This window comes from Pristiophorus japonicus, unplaced genomic scaffold, assembly GCF_044704955.1.
Source record: "Pristiophorus japonicus isolate sPriJap1 unplaced genomic scaffold, sPriJap1.hap1 HAP1_SCAFFOLD_29, whole genome shotgun sequence".
Lineage (NCBI taxonomy): Eukaryota > Metazoa > Chordata > Chondrichthyes > Pristiophoridae > Pristiophorus > Pristiophorus japonicus.
This window is the reverse complement of record NW_027252668.1, coordinates 17,522,444-17,544,808: the sequence shown is the minus strand read 5'-3', so window position 1 is coordinate 17,544,808 and position 22,365 is coordinate 17,522,444.

Sequence of the window (22,365 nt, the reverse complement as noted above, 5' to 3'; positions counted from 1 at the left end):
GGATATTGGGTGGGATGGGGAGGGTCTGAGGATAGTGGGTGGGGTGGAGAGTGTCTGAGGATATTGGGTGGGATGGGGAGGGTCTGAGGATATTGCGTGGAGTGGGGGGGGTCTGAGGATATTGGGTGGGGTGGGGAGGGTCTGAGGATATTTGGTGGGGTTGGGGGGTCTGAGGATATTGGGTGGGGTGGGGAGTGTATGAGGATATTGGGTGGGGAGGGTCTGAGGATATTGGGTGGGGAGGAGCTATGGATACTGGTTGGGGTGGGGAGGGTGTGAGGATATTGTGTGGGGTGGAGAGTGTCTGAGGATATTGGGTGGGGTGTGGTGGAGCTGAGGATATTGGGTGGGGTGGGGAGGGTGTGAGGATATTGGGTGTGGTGGGAAGGGATTGAGGATATTGGGTGGGGAGGGTCTGAGGCTATTGGATGGTGTGGGGAGGGTCTGAGGATATTGGGTTGGGTGGGGAGTGTCTGAGGATATTGGGTGGAGAGTGTCTGAGGGTATTGGGTGTGGTGGGGAGGGTCTGAGGATATTGGTTGGGGAGGATCTAAGGATACTGGGTGGGGTAGGGAGGGTGTGAGGATATTGGATGGGGTGGGAAACATCTGATGATATTGGTTGGGGTGGGGAGGTTCTGAGGATATTGGGTGGGGTGGGGAGGCTCTGAGGATATTGGGTGGGGTGGGGATGGTGTGAAGATTTTGGGTGGTGTGGGGAGGTGCTGAGGATATTGGGTGGGGTGTGGAGGGTCTGAGGATATTGGGAGTGGTGTAGAGTGTCTGAGGATATTGGGTGGGATGGGGAGGATCTGAGGATATTGGGTGTGGTGGGGAGGGTCTGAGGATATTTGGTGGGGTGGGGAGGGTCTGAGGATATTGGGTGGGGTGGGGGGTGTATGAGGATATTGGGTGGGGAGGGTCTGAGGATATTGGGTGTGGTGGGGAGGATCTGAGGATATTGGGTGGGGAGGAGCTATGGATACTGGTTGGGGTGGGGAGGGTGTGAGGATATTGGATGGGGTGGGAAGGATCTGAGGATATTGGGTGGGTTGGGACGGGTCAGAGGATATTGTGTGGGGTGAGGAGGGTTTGAGCATATTGGGTGGGGTGGGGAGTGTCTGAATATATAGAGTGGGATGAGGAGGGTCTGAGGATAGTGGTTGGGGTGGGGAGGTTCTGAGGATATTGGGTGGGGTGGGGAGGCTCTGAGGATATTGGGTGGGTGGGGAGGGTGTGAAGATTTTGGGTGGTGTGGGGAGGTTCTGAGGATATTGGGTGGGGTGTGGAGGGTCTGAGGATATTGGGTGTGGTGGAGAGTGTCTGAGGATATTGGGTGGGATGGGGAGGGTCTGAGGATATTAGGTGGGGTGGGGAGGGTCTGAGGATATTTGGTGGGGTGGGGAGGGTCTGAGGATATTGGGTCGGGTAGGGAGTGTATGAGGATATTGGGTGGGGAGGGTCTGAGGATATTGGGTGGGGTGGGGAGTGTCTGAGGATATTGGGTGGGGTGGGGAGGGTCTGAGGATATTGGGTGGGGTGGGGAGGGTCTGAGGATATTGGGTGGGGTGGGGAGGGTCTGAGAATATTGGGTGGGGTGGGGAGGGTCTGAGGATATTGGGTGGGGAGGAGCTATGGATACTGGTTGGGGTGGGGAGGGTGTGAGGATATTGGATGGGGTGGGAAGGATCTGAGGATATTGGGTGGTGTGGGGCGGGTCTGAGGATATTGTGTGGGGTGGAGAGTGTCTGATGATATTGGGTGGGGTGTGGTGGAGCTGAGGATATTGGGTGGGGTGGGGAAGGTGTGACGATATTGGGTGTGGTGGGAAGGGTCTGAGGATATTGGGTGGGGAGGGTCTGAGGCTATTGGATGGTGTGGGGATGGTCTGAGGATATTGGGTGGGGTGGGGAGTGTCTGAGGATATTGGGTGGGGTGGGGAGGGTCTGAGGATATTGGGTGGGGTGGGGACTGTCTGTGGATATTGGGTGTGGTGGAGAGTGTCTGAGGATATTGGGTGGGATGGGGAGGGTCTGAGGATAGTGGGTGGGGTGGAGAGTGTCTGAGGATATTGGGTGGGATGGGGAGGGTCTGAGGATATTGCGTGGAGTGGGGGGGGTCTGAGGATATTTGGTGGGGTGGGGAGGGTCTGAGGATATTGGGTGGGTTGGGGCGGGTCAGAGGATATTGTGTGGGGTGAGGAGGGTTTGAGGATATTGGGTGGGGAGGGTCTGAGGATATTGGGTGGGGAGGAGCTATGGATACTGGTTGGGGTGGGGAGGGTGTGAGGATATTGTGTGGGGTGGAGAGTGTCTGAGGATATTGGGTGGGGTGTGGTGGAGCTGAGGATATTGGGTGGGGTGGGGAGGGTGTGAGGATATTGGGTGTGGTGGGAAGGGATTGAGGATATTGGGTGGGGAGGGTCTGAGGCTATTGGATGGTGTGGGGAGGGTCTGAGGATATTGGGTGGGGTGGGGAGTGTCTGAGGATATTGGGTGGGGTGGGGAGGGTCTGAGGATATTGGGTGGGGTGGGGACTGTCTGTGGATATTGGGTGTGGTGGAGAGTGTCTGAGGATATTGGGTGGGATGGGGAGGGTCTGAGGATAGTGGGTGGGGTGGAGAGTGTCTGAGGATATTGGGTGGGATGGGGAGGGTCTGAGGATATTGCGTGGAGTGGGGGGGGTCTGAGGATATTGGGTGGGGTGGGGAGGGTCTGAGGATATTTGGTGGGGTTGGGGGGTCTGAGGATATTGGGTGGGGTGGGGAGTGTATGAGGATATTGGGTGGGGAGGGTCTGAGGATATTGGGTGGGGAGGAGCTATGGATACTGGTTGGGGTGGGGAGGGTGTGAGGATATTGTGTGGGGTGGAGAGTGTCTGAGGATATTGGGTGGGGTGTGGTGGAGCTGAGGATATTGGGTGGGGTGGGGAGGGTGTGAGGATATTGGGTGTGGTGGGAAGGGATTGAGGATATTGGGTGGGGAGGGTCTGAGGCTATTGGATGGTGTGGGGAGGGTCTGAGGATATTGGGTTGGGTGGGGAGTGTCTGAGGATATTGGGTGGGGTGGGGAGGGTCTGAGGATATTGGGTGGAGTAGGGAGATGTGTGAGGATATTTGGTGGGGTGGAGAGGATCTGAGGATATTGGTTGGGGTGGGGTGTGTCTGTGGATATTGGGTGAGGTGGGGAGCGTCTGAGGATATTGGGTGGGGTGGGGAGCGTCTGAGGATATTGGGTGGGGTGGGTAGGGTCTGAGGATATTGGGGGGGGTGGGAAGTGACTGAAGATATTGGGTGGGGTGGGGAGGGTCTGAGGATATTGGGTGGGGTGGGGAGGAGCCAGGGCATCATCGACTTGACAATGGCTCAGAGACAAATAACAAAGAGCATTGATGACTGGTTGTTGTTCAGAATGGAGGGAGCTGTACTGCTCCCTCCAGTCGTATTAGGAGGACTGTCTTTTTGATATGTATTCATGAACCCAAGATCTGGGTATATATGTTATCATTTTATAGTTTGTAGATGATACAAGAGGACGAAGTGCAGTCCACAATGAGGACAATCGTAATAGTTTTCAGGAGGGTATGGACTGACTGAGTGAATATGAAAAGGTTTAAGCTGATCATTGGTAAAAAGGACAATGATTTCACATTTTCAAACTCACTCTGATTCCTGAATATCAAGTTATCTCCTCACTCAGTTTAATGCTATTTCGAAACATAGAAACATAGAAGATCGTGCAGGAGTAGGTCATTCGGCCCTTCTAGACTGTATCGCCATTCAATAAGATCATGGCTGATCATTCCCTAAGTACCCCTTTCCTGCTTTCTCTCCATACCCCTTGATCCCCTTAGCCGTAAGGGCCATAACTAACTCTCTCTTGAATATATCCAATGAACTGGCATCAGCAACTCTCTGCAGCACGGAATTCCACAGGTTAACAACTCTCTGAGTGAGGAAGTATCTCCTCATCTCAGACCTAAATGGCCTCCCCCTTATCCTAACTCAACGTCCCTTGGTTCTCGACTTCCCCAACATCGGGAACATTCTTCCCGCATCTAACCTGTCCACTCCCGTCAGAATCTTATCTGATTCGATGAGATCCCCTCTCATTCTTCAGAACTCCAGTGAATAAATGCCCAGTTGAACCATTCTCTCCTCATATGACATTCCAGCCATCCGTGGAATCAGTCTGGTGAACCTTCGCTGCACTCCCTCAATAGCAAGAACGTCCTTCCTCAGATTAGGAGACCAAAACAGAACACAATATTCCAGGTGAGGTCTCCTCCAGGCCTTGTACAACTGCAGTAAGACCTCCCTGCTCCTAGACTCAAATCCTCTCGCTATGAAGGTAAACATACCCTTTGCCTTCTTCACCGCCTGCTGTACCCGCATGCCCACTTTCAGAGACTGATGAACCATAACACACAGGTCTTGTTGCACCTCTGCTTTTCGTAATCTGCCACCATTGAGATAATATTCTGCCTTCGTGTTTTTGCCCCCAAAATGGATAACCTCACATGTATCCACATTATACTGCATCTGCCATGCATTTGCCCACTCACCTAACTTGTCCAAGTCACCCTGAAGCCTATTACCGCCCTCCTCACAGCTCACACCGCCACCCAGTTTAGTGTCATCCGCAAACTTGGAGATATTACACTCAATTCCTTCATCAAAATCGTTAATGTCTTTGGAAAGAGCTGGGGTCCCAGCACTGAGCCCTGTGCCACCCAACTAGTCACTGTTTGCCATTTTGAAAATGACCCGTTTATCCCGAATCTCTGCTTCCTGTCTACCCACAGTTCTCTATCCACGTCAGTAAGTTACCCCCAATACCATGCGCTTTGATTGTGCACACCAAACTCTTGTGCAGGACCTTGTCATAAGCCTTTTGAAAGTCCAAATACACCACATGCACTGGTTCTCCCTTGTCCAGTTTGTTAGTTACATCTACAAACAATTCTAGAAGATTCGTCAAGCATGATTTCCCTTTCATAAATCCATGCTGACTTGGGCCGATCTTGTCACTGCTTTCAAAATGCGCTGCTATTTCATCCTTTATGATTGATTCCAACATTTTCCCCACTACTGTTGTCAGGCTAACCGGTCAATAATTAGCGATTTTCTGTCTCCCTCCTTTTGTAATAAGTGGTGTTACAACAGCTACCCTCCAGTCCATAGGAACTGATCCAGAGTCGATAGACTGTTGGAAAATGATCACCAATGAATCCGCTATTTCTAGTGCCACTTCCTTACGTACTGTTGGATGCAGACTCTCTGGCCCCGAGGAATTATCGGCCTGCAATCCCATCAATTTACCTAAATCAATTTCCCGCTTAATAAGGATATCCTTCAGTTCCTCCTTCTCACTAGACCAACTGTCCCCTAGTACAGTAGTGTCTTCCTTCGTGAAGACACAAACGAAGTATTTGTTCAATTGGTCTGCCATTTCTTTGTTCCCCATTATAAATTCACCTGAATCCGACTGCAAGGGACCTACGTTTGTCATCAACAATCGTATCCTCTTCACATATTTATAGAAGCTTTTGCAGTAAGTTTTTATGTTCCCTGCAAGCTTCCTCTCGTACTCTATTTTTTGAGCCAATGTATTTGCCTCTTCCTTGGCTTTAACAGTATCCTTAATTGTCCTTGTTAGCCACGATTGAGCCTTCTTCTCCGTTTTATTTTTACTATAGACAGGGATGTGCAATTGCTGAAGTTCACTCATGTGATCTTTAAATGTTTGCCATTGCTTATCCACCGTCAACCATTTAAGTATCCTTTGCCAGTCTATTCGACTCAATTCACGCCTCATACCATCAAAGTTCCCTTTGCTTAAGTTTCAGGATTCTAGTTTCCGAATTAACTGTGGCACTCTCCAACTTAATAAAGAATTCTAACATATTATGGTCACCCAAGGGGTCTCGCACAATAAGATTGCTAATTAGTCCCTTCTCATCACACATCACCCAGTCTAGGATGGCCAGCTCTCTAGTTGTTTCCTCGACATTTTGTTCTCGAAAACCATCCCTAATCCACGCCAGGAAATCCTCCTCCAGCGCATTGCTACCAGTTTGGTTAGCCCAATCAATATGTAGATTAAAGTCGCCCATGATAACTGTTGTACCTTTATTGCACACATCCCTTATTTCTTGTTTGATGCTGTCCCCAACCTCACTACTACTGTTTGTTGGTCTGTACACAACTTCCACGAAAGTTTTCTGCCCTTTGGAATTCCGCAGCTCCACCCATACCGATTCCACATCACCCAGGCTCATGTCCCTCCTTAGTATTGCATTAATTTCCTCATTAACCAGCAACGCCACCCCGCCTCCTTTTCCTCTCTGCCTATCCTTCCTAAATGTTGAATACCCCTGGATGTTGAGTTCCCAGCCTTGGTCACCCTGGAGCCTTGTCTCCGAGGTATCAATCACATCATATCCGTTAACTGCTGACTGTGTAGTTAATTCTTCCACCTTTTTCCGAAAACGCCTCACGCTGAGGCACAGACCCTTCAGGGTTGTTGTTTTAACACACTTTGCCCCTTTAGAATTTTTCTGTAATGTGGCCCTCTTTGTCATTTGCCTTGTGTTTCTCTGCCCAACACTTTTACTATTCTCCTTTCCATCTTTTGCTTCTGCCTCCATTTTATTTCCCTCTGTCTTCCTGCATAGGTTCCCATCGCTGTGCCATGTTAGTTTAACTCCTCCCCAACAGCACTAGACAATGCTCCCCCTAGGACATTGGTTCCGGTCCTGTCCTGGTGCAGACCGTCCGGTTTGTACTGGTGCCACCTTCCCCAGAACAGGTTCCAGTGTCCAAGGAAATTGAATCCCTCCCTCTTGCAACACTCCTTAAGCCACGTATTCATCTGAGCTATCCTGTGATTCCTACTCTGACTAGCACGTGGCACTGGTAGAAATCCTGAGATTACTACCTTTGAGGTCCTACATTTTAATTTAGATCCTAGCTCCCTATATTCGACTCGGAGGACCTCATCCGTATTTTACGTATATCGTTGGTACCTGTATGCACAATGACAACTTGCTGTTCACCCTCCCTTTTCGAAATGTCCTGCACACGCTCCGAGACATCCTTGACCCTTGCACCAGGGAGGCAACATGCCATCCTGGAGTCTCGGTTGCGGCCGCAGAAACGCCTATCTATTCTCCTTACAATCGAATACCCTAACACTATAGCTCTTCCACTATTTTTCCTGCCCTCCTGTGCAGCAGAGCCACCCACAGTGCCATGAGCTTGGCTGCTGCTGTTTCCCCTGATGAGTCACTCCCCTCAACAGTACCCAAAGTGGTGTATCTGTTTTGCAGCGAAATGAATGCAAGGGACTCCTGCACTACTTTCCTTGCACTGCTCTTCCTGCTGGTCAGCCATTTACTATCTGACTGTGTACCCTTCACCTGCGGTAAGACCAACTCACTAAACGTGTTTTCACGTCATTCTCAGCATCGTGGATACTCCAGAGTTCATCCACCCGCAGCTCCAGTGCCGCAATGCGGTCCATCAGGAGCTGGAGGCGGATGCACTTCCCGCACACTTCGTCGTCAGGGACACCGGAGGCGTCCCAGACTACCCACGTAGTACAGGAGGAGCACAACACGTGTCCGAGCTCTCCTGCCATGTCTGAACTTGTCAACTACAATGCTAAAAGGTTACTTACTGATCGAGAAAGAAAAATGAAAATCTACTTACCAATTTTGCATTAATCGAAAACTTATCAGTGGAGCCTTAAACAGGCCTTAAATGCCCAGCAACTGTATTCAGGCTGGGGGGCCTGAGAGCTACAGAGCCTGAGAGCTCCTGATCATAGAATTCCAGGATGGTGTTTCAATTCCCTTACAGCATAACCCTAACTCTGATTCAAATGGGCAGACACATGGCAGCTTAAATTTAACACAGAGAATTGTGAAGTAAGGTATGTTGGTAGGAAGATTGAGGAGCGGCAATATGAACCAAATTGTACAATTTAAAGGGAGAGCAAGGACATAGCGACCAGGGGGTGTATTTACACTCATCTTTGAAGGCTGCCGGATAAGTTGAAAAGGATGTTAAATGTCCTTCTCTGCCATTTGCTTCATTAAGAGAGCAATAGAGCACAAAAGCAAGGATGTTATGTTAAGATATTATAAAACACAGCTTCGGCTTCAGCTGGGGTATGGTGTTCATTTCAGGGCACCTCCCGTTGGGAAAGATGTCAAGGCACTGGAGCATGTACAGAAGAGAAAGGCGAGAGTGGTTCCATGGATGATGGTCTTCAGTTACGTGAAGGCACTGGAGAGCTGGGGTTCTTCTCCTTAGAACAGAGGATGTTCAGGGCAGATGATCAGAATGGTACCAGGAATGGGAACGTCAGTTATATGGATTGAATGGAGATACTGGTGTTGTTCTGATTTGAGCAGAGATGGTCAAGTGTTTCTGTCGGTATATGAATGAAAAAAGTGGCAAAGTAAATGTTGGTCCCTGAGAGGACGAGACCGGGGAACTAGTAATGGGGAACATGGAGATGGCAGAAACTCTGAACAATTATTTTTTATCAGTCTTTACGGTAGAAGATACAAACAATATTCTGACAGTGGATAGTCATGGGGCTGTAGCGGGGGAGGAACTTAACACAATGAAAATCATTAAGGAGGTGGTTCTCAGTAAGATAATGGGACACAAGGCAGGTAAACCGCTTGGACCTGATGGCTTGCATCCTAGGGTCTTAAGATAAGTAGTGGCAAGGATTGTGGATGCATTGTTTGAATTTACAAAAATTCCCTGGATGCTGGAGAGGTCCCAGCAGATTGGAAAACTGCAAATGTAACGCCCCTATTTAATAAAGAAGGTAAACAAAAAGCAGGAAACTATAGACCAGTTAACCTAACATCTGTGCTTGGGAAAATGTTGGAGTCCATTATTAAAGAAGCAGTAGCAGGACATTTGGATAAGCAAAATTCGGTCAGCCCGAGTAAGCATGGATTTAAGGAGGGGAATTCATGTTTGACAAATTTGCTGGAGTCATTTGAGGATGTAACGAACAGAGTAGATAAAGGGATGTGGTGTATTTCGAATCCCAGAAGACATTTGACAAGGAGGCATATAAAAGGTTACTGCACACGATAAAAGTTCACGGGGTTGGGGGTAATATATTAGCATGGATAGAGGATTGGCTAACTAAAAGAGAACAGAGATTCAGGATAAATGGTTAATTTTTTGGTTGGCAATCAGTAACTCGTGGGGTGCCACAGGGATCAGTGCTGAGACCCCAACTATTTACAAGCTATACTAATGACTTGGAAGAAGGGACTGAATGTAACGTAGCCAAGTTCACTGACGATACAATGGTGGAAGAAAAAGCAATGTGTGAGGTGGACACATACAATCTGCAAAAGGACATAGACAGGCTGTGTGAGTGGGCAAAAAATTGGCAAATGGAGTATAATGTTGGAAAGTGTGAGGTCATGCACTTTGGCAGAAGAAAATCAAAGAGCAAGTTAATATTTAATGGAGAAAGTTTGCAAAGTGCTGCAGTACAGCGGGAACTTGGGGAACTTGTGCATGAAACACAAAATGATAGAATGCAGGTAAAGATATTCATCAGGAAGCCCAATGGTATCTTGGCTTTTATTGCAAAGGGGATGGATTATAAAAGCAGGGAAGTCTTGCGACAGTTGGACAATGTATTGGTGAAGCCACACCTGGAAAACTGCGTGCAGTTTTGGTTTCCGTATTTAAGAAAGGCTATACTTGCTTTGGAGGAAGTTCAGAGAAGGTTTACTCGGTTGATTCCGGAGATGTTGTAGTAGACTTATGAAGAAAGGTTGAGTAGGTTGGCTGTTGTTCTTTGGAGTTCAAAAGAATGCGAGTTGATATTATCGAAACGTAAAAGATTATGAGGGAGCTTGACAAGTTGGATGCAGAGAGGATGTTTCCACTGATGCGGGAGACTAGAACTAGCGGGAATGGTCTTAGAATTAGGGGCCGCACATTTGAAACTGAGATGAGGAGGAATTTCGTCTCTCAGAGGGTTGTGAATCAATAGAAATTGCTTTCTCGGAGAGCTGTGGAAGCTGGGATATTGAATACACTTAAGACAGGGATAGACAGTTTCTTGAGCGATAACGAGATAAGGGGTTTATGGGGAGTGGGCTTGATTGTGGAGCTGAGTCCAGGATCAGATCATCCATTATATTATTGCATGGTGGAGCAGGCTCGAGGGGCCGAATTGCCTGCTCCTGTTCCTATTCCTTATGTACTCATTTTCTTATGTTAATGAGAGATTGGCCAGAATGGTTCCCTGAATATGGTCCTTCAGTTACGTGGAGAGACGGGAGATGCTGGGGCTGTTCTCCTTTGAGCTGAGATGGTTACGGGAGATTGACCAGAATTGCTCCAGGGATGGGGGATTTCAGTTAGGTGGAGAGATTGTAGAAGCTGGGTATGTTGTGCTGAGAGCAGAGAAGGCTAAGAAGATATTCAATAGACGTCTTCAAAGTCCTAAATAGTTTCAATAAATTAATAAAGGAGCAAGTGTTTCCAATGACAGTGGGCCGGTAACCAGAGGACACAGATTTAATGTGATTGACAAAAGAACCAGAATTGACTGAAGGAAGATTTTGTTTAAACGGCGAGTTGTTGTGATCTGGAGTGAACTGTCTGAAAGGGAGCTGGAAGCAGATTCAATCGTAACTTTCAAAAGGGAATTTGCCAAAATACTTGAAGTAAAAAAGATACAGGGGATAGAGCTGAGGAGTGGGATTAATTGGAAAGCTCTACCAAATAGACAGAGCTGGCACGATTTGCCGAATGGACTCTCTCTGCGCTGTACAATTCTATGGTTCTACAATCACCTACCCCTTTGGAAATAAGAAACTGAATGGGCCAGGAGAGTAAAGTGAACTTGTGGTTCAGGTGAACAAATCATTAAAAACTGTATCACAGGTCAGCAAAGCGATTCAAATGAAACAGTAAATTAGGGTTTATTTGTAAGCCAATTTAAATCAAAAGCAACGAAACTGGCAAAGGTGAGAAGTGATGTTCCACAAGCATCGATGCTGGTACCACTCCTGTTCAACATTTACATAATCAATTCGGACTGGGGAATCGGGAGTGACATTTTACAATGGGCGTGTGTCGTTAACACTGAGGAGCTAAGCGGCAAAAACATTCAATACAATAATAAACTTGCAAAATGGGCGTGTAATTGGCAAACGAATATCAGTTGTGTATCTGTAAAGCATGCACTCCCATGTTCCACCAGCAGGGAGCGCATCCCCTGAAGTCGCAAGGGATCGCAGCATCCCTTGGGAGCACTGTATACAAGCCGGCCTCTAAGGCCTGTTCCTCACTCTGGAGTGTCTTAATAAAGACTGAGGTAATTGTTACTTTAACCTCCCTATGTGCTGTCTCATCTGTGTTAGGAACACAATACATCAATGTAGAGGAGTGTGAGTTGGTGCGTTTTAATAGGAAGAATATGAAGGTGAGATTCTCCTTGGAACATAATTATCTAAACAGGAATGAGGAACAGAGGGATGTGACAGTACACTTACACCAATCACTAAATGTAGCGATGCAGGTTCATCAATCCATAAAAAACAAAGAACAGGCTTGTTTTCATGTCTAGAGGGATAGACTTGTAAAACATTGAAGTTATGTAAGCTTGTTTGGATCCTTGGTGTAAATATTATAAAATGACAGCGAGGCTCTGGAGAAGGTGCAAAGTGTATTTCCTGCAATGATACCAGAACTGAGTGGGTATATTATCTGGAAATGTTGAACAGGCCGTCGCTCTTTTCTTTAACAAAGAGAAGACTCAGGGATGGTCAGAATGTGCCTTTCTGGATAGAAAAGGCTTTGATAGGGTAGAGGGAGAAAAGATGTTTTCACTTGTGAGAGAGACCAAATCTCAGGGACATAGATTGAAGACAGCCATTAATAAATCCAACAGGGAATAGAGGTCACCTTGACACCGAGGCACAAAAGGAGGTTTTAGCAAATAATCTTCATCAAATATTTGTCTTAAGGGGAATCTTAAAGGAGGAGGAGAGTTAGGGAGGAATAGAGGTTTAGGAAGAGAATCCCAGAGCTTGGGAGCCAGGTAGCTGAAGGAGGAGGAGAGTTAGAGGTGGAGAGGGTTAGGAAGAGAATTCAAGAGCTTGGGACCCAGGCAGCTGAAGGAGGAGGAGAGTTAGAAGTGGAGAAGGTTAGGGAGAGAATCCCAGCACTTGGGACCCAGGAAGCTGAAGGAGGAGGAGAGTTAGAGGTAGAGAGGGTTAGGGAGAGAATCCAAGAACTTGGGACCCAGGAAGCTGAAGGAGGAGGAGATTTAGAGGAGGAGAGTGTTAGGGAGAGAATCCCAGAGCTTGGGACCCAGGAAGCTGAAAGCCTGGCTGCCATTGGTGGAGCAGTTTAAATCTGGGATGTGCAATCTGCCAGATTTGGAGCAGCACAGAGATCTCGGGAGCTCTAAGTGCTGGTGCAGGTTACAGAGGCCGGGAAGTGACTTGAAATGAAAAATGATCATTTTAAAATTGAGGCTGTTGGACAGGGAACCAATGTAGGTCAGCGAGCACAAGTGTATTGCGATAACGCGCAAGATAGCACACAGGCAGCAATGTTTTGGATGAGCTCAAGTATATGGATGGTGTGAGATTGGAAGCCCCCAGGAGAGCATTGGAGGAGTCATATCTAGAGCAATTAAAGGCACGGATGAAGGTTTTAGCAGCAAATGAACTGAGTCAGGCGATGCAACAGAGGCACAAAGATGCCATCCTGGTAATGGAGGGGATATGGTGTTGGAAGATCATCTCCTGCTCAAATAAGACACCAAGGTTGCTAACGGCTGGGTCAGCCTTAGACTGGTGACAGGGAGAGGGATGGAGCCGGTGGTTAGGGCAGTGGAGATGGTGACGGGGGCCACTGGTACATTCACAAAATGTTGGTTTGACGGAACCAGAACTGAAAGATAATAGTTATCAGGAACGATTGAACAGGTTGTGCTTGGTTCCTTTAGAAGACAGAGAACATAGAGGAGTCCTGATAGAAGTCTTGTAAATTAAGATTGTTTTGGAGCAGTTCGATTGGGAGAGAAATGTTTATACTCGTGGGAGCATCCAAATCTGTGGAGCTATAAATGCCAGAAAATCACTAATAACACCAATAGGGAAATGAAGAACAATTTCTTTACTCGGAGAGTGGTTAGAATGTGGAATTCCCTACGAAAGGAAGTGGTTGAGATACATAAGTCAGATGCTGTCAAAGCGAAACAAGACAAGTAAATGAGAGAAAATTAAATAAAATATATGATGAGAGGCTGAGACGAAGTATTTTCAATGGGATGAGTCTGGTCTGGAGCATACACATCAACACAGACTCGTACAGCCGAAGTGTATTTTTCTATGCTGTAGATTCTATGTAACGTAATCTTCTGAACTACAGCTCCAATTTGCCTACCTACCTCTTTACGTGCCTCTCACGCTGGAAGCTATCATGAATTCCCTCACTAAATAGCTGTAGTGACCCTTTACAGAAGAGCTGGGACAGAATGCAACAAAGTCAATGCAACAAAGTCGTGTTGCTGACCAGAAAGACAAGGTGAGAAATGTCAATCAGATATAGTGCCGTGAGCTAAACACGTCGCTGGGTGTATTATCAGATCAGCAGCCATTCCTGGTATAATTCAGTGGATGGAAGTCTGGGGCTCGATATTATATTCCTGTACTGGAAACACTGGGACCCGCCTCTGGCTGCGCTCAGTTGTTCTGTTTATTAATTAATTGTATAATTGAGGGAACCGGATATTTCACCGCGGTCTTCAACTGCTCTCTGAACTTGGTCTGAGTCACCCCGTAAATAAATGTGTTTGTGCAGCAACTTAAATTCTGTAGAATATATCCGACTTGTCGATAGGTAGATAAAGAAACATTGTAATCATGGGATTTATTCCTGCAATGATATAATATAAGAATTGTGTAACATACACCAGCCACAGCAGTATGAAGCTGCCGGATATGGTGAAGAGTAAAATCACAGACTTCCTCCTGCTCTCCATCTCTGGGTCGCTGCTTTTCTCCCCCTTGCTCTCACCCCTCAGTCCCTTTCGGACTCGACTGGCCACTAAAACGTGTCTGACTGTTAGAGCGTTGAGCAACAAAATTACAGTGAATGGGAGCAGTGGGGTTAAAACCGTATCAAACCTGTCAAATCCCACCCATCCGGGCTCAGTATAATAGGCTGGGATTGCTACACAGTACCATGGAACATTGTCGATTATATACACAGGTTCTAATGTAAAGTAGAAGGGAACGTTTTTTGAAGAGAGCAGAATGCAGCTTGTTGCCAGAACCACAGCCGCAGTTCTCCCGGTGCAATTTTCGTTTTCAGCTTCTGGCAATAAATGGCCACAAATCGATCAAAGGTGAAAGGGATGGTGAACCAGACAAAACAGTCTGTGGCTACACGGGACAGGAGATATATAACAGTACACACAGGGATAATATCCAAGAAAGATCCCGGGAAATAATACCGCCTGATCTGCCGCAGTATGACCTCAGTGATGACCACCAGTAGATCCGCCGCTGCCATGGCCACCAGGTAGCGAGTGGTACAGGTGGACAGCCCGCACTTTCCCCGGAACAGGACCACAATCGCCACTAAATTCACTGTAATAAACAGAAGGGAAAAGAGACGGTCAATTATTGGTCACACATTCTCGTCGACCGAGCCCAGACAGTAAGGCCTGTCTTTTAGCACAAAAACGGCCGAGTGGACGTCGGGTTTTACATGTAAAGCATATCATCGCAACCCAACCTACCTCCAACCCGCTGCTTCCCAGTTTAGCAGAGACGTGGCAGTGGGAGGGATGCCGAGCCATCTCAGCGGGCGGGGGGGCAATATTATTAGAAACAGAAACATCGAAAATAGGTGCAGGAGTAGGGCATTCGGCCCTTAGAGCCTGCACCACCATTGAATAAGATCATGGTTGATCATTCCCTCAGTCCCCTATTCCTGCTTTCTCTCCATACCCCTTGATTCCGTCAACCGTAAGGCCCATATCTAACTCTCTCTTAAATATATCCAATGAATTGGCAGTAACAACTCTCTGCAGCAGAGAATTCCACAGGTTAACAATTCTCTGAGTGAAGAAGTTTCTCCTCACCTTGGTTCGAAATGGCTTACTCCTCATCCTTAGTCTGTCTTCCCTGGTTATGGACATCCCCAACATCGGGAACATTCTGAAACTATGTCCCCTAGTTCAAGATTCCCCCACGAGGGGCAGCACCCTCTCTGCATCTACCCTGTCGAACCCCCTCAGAATTTTAAACGTTTCAATAAGATCTCCGCTGATTCATCTAAACTCCAACGATTATAGGCGCAACCTGCTCAACATTTCCTCATAAGACAAGACCTTCATCTCAGGAACCAGCCTGGTGAACCTTCTCTGAACAGGGCATGGTCACTGCAGGAAGATAATTAACCAGAGGAGGTCGGGGACCGGGGAACCACCCCACTACTGTAGCCCATCAGCCCGAGTTACTGACTCAACTGGTCACTGTCTCCAAGACACTGCCTCGTCTCTCCTCTGCTACCCACTCCACACTAGGTTACAGGCCCACAGGATCAGGACCACAGAGGGCGGGTATCCTCAGCTCAGAAAAAGGAAGACATGTTGTAAGCACTGGTGTGGGAGGTGGCTTCATCGGAACAGATGCTGCGCAGGCAGCGACATTTGGAGAATGTAATAGAGTCCTTCCAGCAAGCTGGGTGAGAAGTCATATAATCAAGGTAGCTGGTGGAGTCGGCCGGATTATGGTAGATATTTGTAGAGACCCTATCCTCGGAAATTGACTTAGAGATGTCGAGGAAATGAAGGGTAATGTCAGACGGAGCATGTGAAGGAGAGAGAGCAGCGTAAATTAGAAGCAAGGTTGACTACATAATTATAATTATAATTATTATTATCAATAATATTAATAATAACTAATATTATTGAAAATAAAAACAATAACTTTTATTTATATCATGCCTTTACTGTAGTTAGACATCAAGGTGCTTCAGAACAGTGGTAACAGGACAACACAAATACATAGGATAAAAAAGAAAAAATTAAGGCATATGACCAAAAGCTTCGTAAAAGAGGATGATTTTCAGGATATCTTTAAAATGGAAAGATGTTTACAGAAGCGGGTAGGTTTAGGGAGGGACTTCCAGAGTTTGGGGCACAAACAGCTGACGATAAGGCCACCGATGGTTGAACAGTATAATTAGGGATGTTCTAGAAGGCAGAATTAGAAGAGTGGAGATATCTTGAGGGTTATGTGGCAGTATAAGATTTCATAGGTGTGGAGGAGCAAGGCCGTGGAGAGATTTGTAAACAAGGATGATAATTTTCAAAAGCGTGGCATTCTTTAATCGGGAGGCAATGTAGGTCAGAAAGCATAGAGCTGAGGTCATGGGTGATCATGACTTTGTGCGAGTTAAGACATTTTCCAGTTCATGGCTAGAAAAGGAAATTGCGCGAACAGAGTCATCAATGTACCTGAACAATATGTGAAGGAGGGGACCGGAGTAGAATTGGAACAACGAAGGTTCCCTGTATCCCAAGAAAAGGCAGCGTAGCTAGGGACTATCCGACCTCCCATACCGACACCATTGGAGTGTGGGGATAGAAAATTGTTCAGACCAGAGGTCCAGTACTTGTACTTTCAGCAGAGGCAGGGCACTCGGGTCAGGATCAGGATTAGCAACCTGCAAGGGTTTTCATTCCCTTCCCAAAGCCGGTGAGGGTGAGAGGACTTACAGTGTGAATGGCACGTGAATTAAATTGTAAATGGGGGCCTCAGAATGTATCAGCGGCGATAGGCGCAGGGACACTCGTGATCCGCTGAGATTTATCGGGGAGCTCGGGTTTACTAGGCTTTACATTGTACAATGTGGACCATTTTCCATACCTCGGGAGCCAACTGTCAACAAGGGCAGACTTTGATGGCAAACTCCAACACTGCCTTCAGTTTGTCAGTACAACCTTCGGACGCCTGTGGAAGGAAGTGTCTGAAAACCAGGACCTCAAACCCCGGACCAGGCTCATGGTCTACAGGGTAGGAGTGATACCTGCAATCATATATGCTTCACAGAAATGTAATATTTAGAGCAGGCACCTCAAAGCACTGGAGAAGTACCAAAGCTATCTCCGCAATTACCTGGAAATTAATTGGCCTGTGTGGCGCACCAACATCAGTGTTCTCTGTCAGGCCAACATCCCCAGCATCGAAGCATTGACCACAGTCGATCATTTCTGTTGACCGGCAACATCAGCGACATGCCTCACATCAGAGTCAAAAATCAAAAGCTCTACTCGGTGATTCGTTTTTGCAAGCGAGCCACAGGTGGGCAGAGGACACGTACCATGACACACTCAAAACCTCCTTGAAGAATTGAAACGTCCCCACCTACACATGGCAATCCCTGGCCCAAGCCAGCCCAAAGTGAAGGAAAAGTATCCGCACGGCGCAGAGCACCTCGAGTCTTAAAGCCCAGAGCAAGCTGAAGCCAGGCGTTGATAGCGGAAGGAGCGCGCAACAACCCAGGCACCCAACAGGACCGTTCGTTCAACCGCCGTGCGCCCCATTTGTGACAGAGAACGTTGGTCATGCATTGGGAGCTTCAGCACTCTGGGAACTAATTTTTAGTGTGGAATCGAGTCATCCTCGATTCCGAGGGTACGCATCAGAAGCGGAAGTAGCAGAAATAGTGACGAACACTGAGTACATCCTACATGACATACACTCCCAGTAATACATGGTCACTGGGGAACAGTGTTCCACACCGGTTAGTGACACACACTCAGTATATCGTAGAGTGACACACACTCGCAGTAATACATGTTAACAGGGATACGGTATTCCACACCGGCTAATGACCCACACTGTGTATATCCGACAGTAACACACACAACCAGTAATACATGGTCACAGGGATACGGTGTTCCACACCGGCTAATGGCCCACACTCAGTGTATCCTACAATAACATACACAACCAGTAACACATCGTCACTGTGATACGGTGTTCCAGACAGGTTAGTGACCACACTCAGTAAATCCCACAGTGACACACGCTACCAGTAATACATGGTCACTGGGGCACATCGGTTAGTGACCCACACTCAGCATATGGCACAGTGACACACACTACCATTTATATATGGTCAATGTTGTACAGCGTTCCACACCGGTTAGTGACTCACACACAGTACATCCTACACAGAAACACACTCCCAGTAATGCATAGTCACTGGGGTACAGTGTTCCACACTGGTTAGTGGCCCACACTCAGTATATCCTACAGTGACACACACTCCCAGTAATACATAGTCACTGGGTTATTGCGTTCCACACTGGTGAGTGAACATCCTGAAGATATACTACAGTGACACAGACTCCCAGCAATATATGGTCACTAGTGAACGGTGTTCCACACCGGTTGGTGACCCACAATCAGTATATCCGACACTGACAGACACTCCCAGTAATACATGGTCACTGGGGTACGGTGCTCAAGACAGGTTAGTGACCCACATTCAGTACATCCTACAATGACATACGCTCTCAGTAATACAAGGTCACAGCGGTACGGTGTTCCACACCGGGTAGTGACCCACACTCAGTATTTCCAACAGTGACAGACAGTCCTGTAATTCATGGCCACTGGGTTACGGTGTTCCACACCGGTTAGTGACCCACACTGTGTATATCCGACAGTGATTACACTCCTAGCAATACATGTTCACTTTCGAACAGTGTTCCACACTTGTTAGTGACCAACAAACAGCATATCCTACAGTGGCACACACTCCCAGCAATACATGGTCACTGGGGTACAGTTTTCCATAGCGGTGAGTGAACCACACTCAGTATGTCCTACAGTGACAAACACTCCGAGTAATACATGGTCACTGGGGTACGTTGTTCCACACCGGTTGGTGACCCACAATCAGTATATCCTAAAGTGACACACACTCCCAGCAATATATGGTCACTGGGGTACGGTGTTCCACACCGGTTAGTGACCCAGGCCCAGTATATCCTACAGTGACACACACTCCCAGTAATATATTGTCACTGGCGTACGGTGTTCCACACCGGTTCGTGACCCTGGCTCAGTATATCCGATAGTGACTCGAACTGCCAATAATACATGGTCACTGGAGTTCAGTGTGGCACACCGAATAGTGACACCTACTCAGCATATACTACAGTTACAGACACAACCAACAAAATATGGTCACTGGGATGCAGTGTCTCCACAATTGTTTGTGACCCACATTCAGTATATCCTACAGTGACAAACACTTCGATTAATACATGGTCACAGGCGCAAGCTGTTCCACACCGGTTCGTCGCCCAGGCTCAGTATATCCAACAGTGACACACACTGCCATTAATACGAGGTCACTGCAGTATGGTGTTCTGCAACGGTTAATGAACCACACTCAGTATATCCTGCAGTGACAGACACTCCCAGTAAAATATGTTCACTGGGATATGGTGTTCCACATCGGATAGTGATCCACACTGAGTATATCCTGCAGTGACACACAGTCCCAGTCATACATGGTCATTGGTGTACATTGTTACACACAGGCTGGTAATCCACACTCAGTATCTCCTAAAGTGACACACACTGCCAGTAATCTCTGGTCACTGATGCACTGTGTTCCACAACTTCGGTGACCCAGAATGAGTACAACATACAGTGACACACACTCCCAGTAATACATGGTCACTGGGGTACGGTATTCCAAACCGGTTAGTGACACATACTCAGTATATCCTACACTGACAGACACTCTCAGTAATACATGGTCACTGGGGTATGCTGATGTACACAGGTTAGTGATCCACACTGCGCATATCCTACAGTGACAGACATTCTTAGTAATAAATCGTCACTGAGGTATTGTGTTCCACAGTGGTTAGTGACCCACACTCAGTATATCCTACAGTGACACACTACCAGCAATACATGGTCACTGGGGTAGAGTGTTCCACAGCGGTTAGTGAACCACACTCAGTATATCTTACAGTGCCACACACTCTGATTAATACATGGTAACTGGCGGACGGTGTTCCACACCGGTTAGTGACCCAGGCTCAGTATATCCTACAGTAACACACACCCACAGTAATATAAGGTCACTGGGGTATGGTGTTCCACACCGTTTAGTGAACCAGGCTCAGTATATCCGACAGTGACATACACTCCCAATAATACATGGTCATAGGGGTACAGTGTGGCATACCGAATAGTGACTCTCACTCAGCATATCCGAAAGTGACAGACACTCCCAGTAATACATGGTCATTGGGGAACGTTGTTCCACACCGGTTGGTGACCCACAATCAGTATATCCTACAGTGACACACACTCCCAGCAATATATGGTCACTGGGGTACGGTGTTCCACACCGGTTAGTGATCCAGGCCCAGTATATCCGATAGTGACACGAACTGCCAATAATACATGGTCACTGGTGTACGGTGTTCCACAACGGTTAATGACTCACACTGAGCATATCCAACAGTGACACACCTTTCCATTAATACGTATTCACTGCGGTGCGGTGTTCGACACCGGTTAGTGACCCACACTCAGTGTAAGCGACAGTGACAGACACTCCCAGTAAAATATGGTCACTGGGGTACAGTGCTCAACAATTGTTCGTGACCCACATTCATTATATCCTTCAGTGAAAAACACTCCGAGTAATACATGGTCACTCGCGCAGGGTGTTCCACACCGGTTAGTCATCCACACTCATTGTATCCAAAAGCTACACACAGTCCCAGTCATACATGGTCATTGGTGTACATTGTTGCACACAGGCTGGTGATCCACACTCAGTATCTCCTGAAGTGACACACACTCCCAATAATACATGGTCACTGGAGTACAGTGTGGCACACCGAATAGTGACACCTACTCAGCATATCCTACAGTTACAGACTCACTCCCAGCAAAATATGGTCACTGGGATACAGTGTTTCCACAATTGTTTGTGACCCACATTCAGTATATCCTACATTGACAAACACTCCGATTAATACATGGTCACAGGCGCAAGCTGTTCCACACCGGTTAGTGGCCCAGGCTCAGTATATCCAACAGTGACACACACTGCCATTAATACGTGGTCACAGCAGTATGGTGTTCTGCAACGGTTAGTGAACCACACTCAGTATAGCCTGCAGTGACAGACACTCCCAGTAAAATATGATCACTGGGATATGGTGTTCCACATCGGATAGTGATCAACACTGAGTATATCCTGCAGTGACACACAGTCCCAGTCATACATGGTCATTGGTGTACATTGTTACACACAGGCTGGTGATCCACACTCAGTATCTCCTAAAGTGACACACACTGCCAGTAATCTCTGGTCACTGGTGTACTGTGTTCCACAACTTCGGTGACCCAGAATGAGTACAACATACAGTGACACACACTCCCAGTAATACATGGTCACTGGGGTATGCTGATGTACACAGGTTAGTGGTCCACACTGCGCATATCCTACAGTGACAGACATTCTTAGTAATAAATCGTCACTGGGGTACTGTGTTCTACAGTGGTTAGTGACCCACACTCAGTATATCCTAAAGTGACACACACTCCCAGCAATACATGGTCACTGGGGAAGAGTGTTCCACAGCCGTTAGTGAACCACACTCAGTATATCTTACAGTGTTACACACTCTGAGTAATATATGGGCACTGGCGGACGGTGTTCCACACCGGTTAGTGACCTAGGCTCAGTATATCCTACAGTGACACACTCTCACTGTAATATATGGTCACTGGGGTATGGTGTTCGACACCGTTTAGTGTCCCAGGCTCATTATATCCGACAGTGACATACAGTCCCAGTAATACATGGTCACTGGTGTACGGTGTTCCACACCGGTTAGTGATTAACACTGAGCATATCCAACAGTGACACACCTTTCCATTAATACGTATTCACTGTGGTGTGGTGTTCGACACCAGTTAGTGACCCACACTCAGTGTATGCGACTGTGACAGACACTCCCAGAGAATATGGTCACTGGGGTACAGTGCTCAACAATTGTTCGTGACCCACATTCATTATATCCTTCAGTGAAAAACACTCCGAGTAATACATGGTCACTCGCGCAGGGTGGTCCACACCGGTTAGTGATCCACACTCATTATATCCAAAAGCTACACACAATCCCAGGCATACATGGTCTTTGGTGTACATTGTTGCACACAGGCTGGTGATCCACACTCAGTATCTCATGAAGTGACACACACTCCCAGTAATACATGGTCACTGGGGTAT